General features: G+C 37.2%; 1 non-coding gene across 1 annotated transcript; it reads left to right on the top strand.

Moving 5' to 3' along the window:
* The first annotated feature begins 6,636 nt into the window (after window positions 1-6,636).
* Window positions 6,637-6,719, top strand: TRNAL-UAA (transfer RNA leucine (anticodon UAA)). Its single transcript has one exon. It is a non-coding gene; the product is annotated as a tRNA-Leu (tRNA).

The following is a 6,719-nucleotide window of genomic DNA, read 5'->3' as shown; positions in this document are numbered from 1 at the left end:
AGAGTTAAGATGTGAACTGTTAAATTTGGTGCTTGTATCAACCTCATTTAAAATGAAATTAATTAAATTTATTATACTTCATAGATTCAAAACATCATTTTCTTAATTATTTTCACTTACCATAGTTCATATATAGGTAGTAGGAAGGACAATACATTTCTCTATAGCTGGAGGGTCATTATTATTCATTATACATTTAACGTTAATTAGTTGGCGTCTGTGACGGGGTGAGGAAGAGTTGTTGGATATATTTAACGAGTGTTTGGATAAGGGGTACTTTCCAAACAAGTGGAGGATTGCAGACTTGAGACTGCTCTACAAGGGAGGTGGTAAGGATAAAGAAACGCCTAAATCCTATCGACCAATATGCCTCCTCCCAGTAGCTAGTAAGGTTCTGGAGCACATGATCGTTCAGAGCCTTAGACCAGTCCTAAGTGCTGCAAGTCATCCACGGCAGTTTGGCTCGACTCGTGGCAGGGGAACTACGGATGCGCTGCTGAGAGTGCGTAGGGACGTGGAGGAGAGTGCGGAGAAATATGTCTTATTGATCATGTTTGACATCTCTTCCGCCTTCGACAGCGTTTGGTCGTCGTCCTGGCAGTCATCGTGGCCAAGAACAGTAGATCCAGACTAAAGACAGAAGCGGAGAGGTGTGCCAGTCTCGTAGGAGAGTGGTGCGTGAGGAGAAAGTTGAGTATGGCAGCAGCCAAGACTCAGGCCATACTCATCAGAGGCTCCACGGACAGGGCTCATCCTATCACCCTGGATATCCAAGGAGAGAGGGTTAGACCGGGTGAGGAGGTGACATATCTTGGTGTGAAGATAAGAAGAAGATTCGATGCCACTTCTCACCTAGTGTATCTAAAGGACAGGGTGACACTGTCACTCAATGGATTAAGTAGGATATGGGGTGCATTTTGGGGCCTCAGGTACCCTGCAACGATGACCATATATAAAGGTGTGATCTTGGGTATTCTGAGGTACGCATCCCCTGCCTGGAGCCGAAACCTCACGCAGACACAGAAGAGAAGACTGGCCACCATACAGAGATTGGCTCTGCTGAGGGTCACGAAGACATACAGAACGGTGTCACATGAGGGCGCAGCGATGCCCCTGGACCTCATCCTCCTGATGTCCTTAAATATGAAGTAAAGAGGCAGGAACTAGAAGCGCTACCGGATGAGCTCCGAGAGAGGATCGGCGAGACTCCAAACGTGTGGAAGAAAATACTGCGGGAGGACTCAATACAGAAGTGGAATGGACGGTGGGTAGCAAGCCAAAAGGGCGTTACTTTGAAAAAATTCTTCCCTACCGTCCCTTCCAGACTGAAGGCTAAATGGGTCATCCCAGACTACTGGGTCTCACAGATCTTAACAGGACACGGGGGGTTTCGGGGAAAGCTGCAGGGCTTTGGAAAGAACATCGACCCCCGGTGCCCCACGTGCGGGGTTCCTGAAACAGCAGAACACGTAATAGTGGATTGCTCCGCCATGGAAGGACACCGAGCCAGGCTGTTGAGAAAGACGGATTTTCTCCCTCGCCGAGTCGGACCTTCCCTGGTTGATGGAAGAAGAGAATTATCCCTTCTTCAGGGAGTTCATTTACGGATGGAAGGAGGTGGTAGGCCCAACACATTTCACAATGGAAAGGACTTGACCACCCAACATCGGCGAGCCACTGGAAGAAGATGAAGCTGACCCAGACTGAGACCAGGAGCCTGGTAACTGCAGGAGGCACCCAGACAGATGCGCACCAGAAGGGCCTACCGAACGGATGAAGATCATTGGGAGCAGTGGCATGCGCAATCCCAGCGCGAACTACCCCACTGCTCCCGCACCCCGTATGCCAGAAATGGCAAGGGAGTGGGATTAAAAAAAAATAATAATAAAAAAGATTCGATACTACAGGTAAGCCATTCGAGTAAGTACTTGCCTATTGGTAACGAGAATTCACTGGGGAGGGGTTTTAAATGGATTGCGGAAAGAGCGACCATAGTAAATGCTATTGGAACAATGCTCCACACCTACAGTAGAGCGTTGAGATCGAAGATTTGGGCTTAATGCTTTAGGGCTTTAGACTTTGCCAAGAAAATAGTGTGTCCTCGGCATAGAATCTGAACTCTAGAACGTCAAGTTCAACGGAATTTTTGATTAACAACGCCGGAGAGAGCTTCATTTATACAATTCGGCTTTGTAGATGATGTTGCAGTAGTGGTGTTGAAGGCTATGCCTGTTAAAGAAGAACCGTTATTTCCAACCAGACGGCTGCTACAATGCGAAGCCTCTAACTTGCAAATAACAAGACTGAGGTGCCCTTGTAGTACGAAATATCTAGGAGTAATGATTGATGCAAGTTTCCGAATTCATGCTTACATATCAGCTCAGTACATTCAGTCAAGGCAGCTCGGGTAACATTCTTATTGTGATGTCTTCTGCAATAATAATTATTATTGATGAATGATGAGAAGATGGTTGGGGGTGCGCATCCCCAACCATCTTCTCATCATTTATCATCCACGGTCAACTATCTCTCATAATTAATAATTATTATTATTGTCATCGGAGTTTCCAGAAAGGGTCGAAGAAAACTTCTTGCTACTATTACCATCTCAATTTTCTCAGGAATCATACAGAAGACAGATTGTCTCAGTGTATTTCAGAAGTTCATTAAGGATTGCAAGTGTGTTTCGTACTGTTTCTTTGAAGCAGTAAGTATCACAAATCAATAACTTGTCAAATAGGGTTCAGAATGCCAGCCTTACTTAACATCTTCAACAGTTTCAGGACACTGTAGTGCTGAAGATTGTGAGGTATATATCGTTGAAGAAAATGAATCCCACGAGTTCTTTGATATCCCGACTGTGCCAGAGTTTATACAACGGATGTTGATCAAGTTCTTCGGCTCGTTGAAAACTAACAACTCCCTGTGCAGGACACTGCACGCCACCGTTGGCTCAATGCATGTTGCAACATATTTAGCTTTAGTTTTCTTAGTGTTACATTTTTTTTTTTTTTTTGGAACTCAGGGTATTCTATCATAAAGAATCGATTTGAAGCTCGTGACGTCACTTGAACTATGCTCGTCCATATCCCTCTTACCTTAAGTTCTTCATGCGATAGATTTGAAAGGAATTGGAACTGTTCTAAAGTTTCTTATTTAAACTGCACATTTTCAATAGACACCAAATATAATAGAATCGGAAACATTAAAACTAGTGTAATAATAGAACATGAATATGTTTGCAAAATATCTCCCTTTCTTTCCAATGGGAAGTGTAGTTGTACCTCTATGATAGAAACTATGTGGAGTGCCACTCGTTAGATCATAAATTTAATCTAGCTAAAATTTTTACCTACGAGGCTAGACAACAAATGGATTTTCTGCTGTTAATTGTAATCTCAAACTTAATTAAACTCATAAATCTAATCTACAATTAATGCAATTCCTTGTTGATCTAGTAAACATTGGATTAATAAATTGTTTTTGTTGCTAAAACATTCAGTTTAATAGATAAAGGTTATTGACACTGCACCGATCTAAAACTATAGAGCTCATTTTTATCTGAATGGATGAGGATGACGATGTTGTTATCCTTGTGCTTCCTTCTCCATGAAATTGGGCAACTGACCTTTCACGAGTTAGTGGAAGATACAATCTGTTTTAAATTTATCTCACTGAAGTGCACTTTTATCCTAAACTTCTGAAAGAAATCGAGGTGGCAAGTAATTATAAAAGCGAAAACAAGGTGAGAAGTAGATTCCGACTTTCACTGATAACTAATCATTCCGTGATGTAGCTAGAGGTGTACTACCAGGACGAACGAAGTTTTCCATTCCATTCGCGAGATATTATTATTCATAGCTTGTTAAAGCCGCGCCGTACATCTTGGCTGTCTCTCTAAGTCATCTCTAATTCCTTCTAGAAAATGTGACTTTTCATTATTCATGAGGCTCTAACCCACACCCCGTATGTCCGTATTTATACCCGAGTCGTAAATAGCCCGTGTAATATTTAACATCTGCGGGTATTATTTTCTGAACCGGCAGGGGGAAATAATAATAAGTTATGAGTTATTGTAACACCGCAGCACCATGTGGTCTGTGGAGACAATGCAACCCAATACCCGACTTTGCCAGATCAAAGGACTCCTAAGGCTTTTGTATTTCCTGGTTTGATCCTCGTATTTCTTCAGGCACCAACAAGTTTCTATTACATCAATTATTTTTAGAGAAGTTAATAAATGTCTTCTGGACCACCAACTCAAAATATCATTGAAAAGATAAAATCCATAAAATACAAGTTTGCCTCATTTTTACTGAACCTTATACATATATTTATCTAAGTATCTAGCATTAGTTTTGTACAAAAATCGGAAGACCGATATTTTATAAGCCTAACGCGATTATATAATAACGCAGTATATAATTAAAAATAAATTATTGATTATCTAACGTGGCTCATTTTTATATAACTGGACTTTATACATCTAACTATTGTTTCTTAACAACCATGATGTTCATTTCCACCAATGATCAGCTGATTCATTGAATGGTAATTAATTATTGTTGATGATATAAAAAAATAATTGCTAACTATTTACATTGAGGAGTACACTTACATATAATCAGAGGAATAATAGTAATCGTGAAAAATCTGTTGTGATATCAGCTGACGGAGAGAGCCATCAATATCAGCTGAATGAGCTGCATATGATTGACTCCTGATAGAAACCTATAAAAGGAGGTTCTCAGATAATAGAGTTCAATATAGAATCCTCCATCAATTTTATTCTCTTTTTGGTACAGTCTTTATTTATCATTATTATTGTACTCACAATATAGACAGTGCATTTTTAAGAATGTGAACAGCCAAACTCAAAAATGGAAAATAAAATATAAATAAAAAAAAAAAAAAAAAAAAAAAGGAAATCTTTTGAGGATGTATATGCCAGGAATGTTATAATAATACATCCGTTAAAAAGAACTTACCGAAATTAATACTTTATATTATAAAGCCGATTTCGCCATTTTTTTTTTTTTAATTTTTTCGAAAACGATTCTGATTTTGATAAAATTTATTGTATCAAAGTACAATCAAACGGCATTCAGGCTTTATCCTCATCCAAATTGTCTAACTGGACTTATATGTCGGATTTCCAAAATAATTAAAAATCTCTCATTATTAGCAATAATAAAAAATTGATAAATATAAACAAGTAAAGAATTTTATAGTTAATTAAAAATATATGTATAAATTTTAACAGAATTTAAAATTAACAAAAAATTGTGATTTAAAAATTAATTAAAAAAAAAAAGAAAGTTAACCTGTTAATGAGCATTGGACACGAAGGAAATTAATATTTGGGGATAGAATTCACTTTAGTGTAAAAGCCTTTTTGTAAGTATAATTACAAAAACAAAACAAGAACAATAGAAACACTGAATGAACAGAAAAAAATAAATACTTAGCAGAAAACGTGACGAAGATTAGATCTATGGAAACTAGTCAAAACTGATTACAATCGTTTTCTTTAGAAACAATCTCAGTATTCTCCTTGATCAACGACCCTTCTTACAATTAAACTATTATTTTAAATTCTAAAGCCCCTCTAATGGAACTATGTTTATTTATGAGCCTCGAATTAGGAAATCATGAAATGAAAATAGTTAAAAAACCGAAGATTAGGGTTGACAAGTTGAAATATTATTCCAATATTTCTATTTAATGTGACACAGCTGCTGTTGTCAAAGCAATAAATAAATTTCCAAGTGTCAACATAGACAGGGAATGATTAATAGCATTTGCTAGTTGCATAAGTCGCTCAAAATAACCGGAGTTGAGTCGTTTTTCCTCAATTGGTCCTCATCCAATGGTGCATTTTGTCGGAAACCAAGATATAATATTTATAAGTTTTAATAAAATAAAACTTAAATTAATAAAAATTAAGACAAGAAGTTATCAACAGACAGAAACGATTTAAAGACATAACTAAGCGATTAATCATTTAATTATCTCTTTGTTTTCGAAACGAGACTAGAGAAATGATATAATGGATAAATAGATAAGGAAAGTATCTTTAATTTCCCATTATAAGTTGTCACTAAGAAAACATAAACATCTTTCATGGTATTTGTACGTTAATATATCGTCAGCAAAAGTGAGAAACCACGTACCTATCAAAATCCAACTAATCAAAGAGAAGAGGTATTAAAAATTTAATTTTTATCATATTGAAGTGTGTATTTATTTTTTTAGAGGGTTGTATACACAGGTCTTAAGCTATCAATTAGAAATAATAAAAATTAATAAACGTTTTGATTCAACAATTTTTTTCAACGATATGTAACAAAATAATCTTACACTACTAAATGTATATTTGTGAACGACTATAACGACAATTCTATAATAAGAATTCGGTTCAGGTAGTCTGCACTGTATTATACATTCATGTATGTGTTCGTGCATATAAACAAATGAATTAATTTAATGAAGACTCATCATTATAATCGAGTTATTAAGAATTCTGTTTTGAAAAGTTTTAATGCATAGTTTCAAAATCTATATAGGTTTTTCCAAAATCCTCAGTTACTATAAAAAAATAGTAAATAATCATTTAATGAGTATCCTTATGTACAAGTCAGGTTGGCCGAGCGGTCTAAGGCGCCAGATTTAAGCTCTGGTTCCCGATGGGAGCGTGGGTTCGAACCCCACACCTGACA

Source organism: Halyomorpha halys, unplaced genomic scaffold, assembly GCF_000696795.3.
Source record: "Halyomorpha halys isolate HHAL.00 unplaced genomic scaffold, Hhal_1.1 Scaffold476.1, whole genome shotgun sequence".
Lineage (NCBI taxonomy): Eukaryota > Metazoa > Arthropoda > Insecta > Hemiptera > Pentatomidae > Halyomorpha > Halyomorpha halys.
Note: the sequence above shows the minus strand (reverse complement) of the source record. Positions and strands in the feature narration are given on the sequence as shown.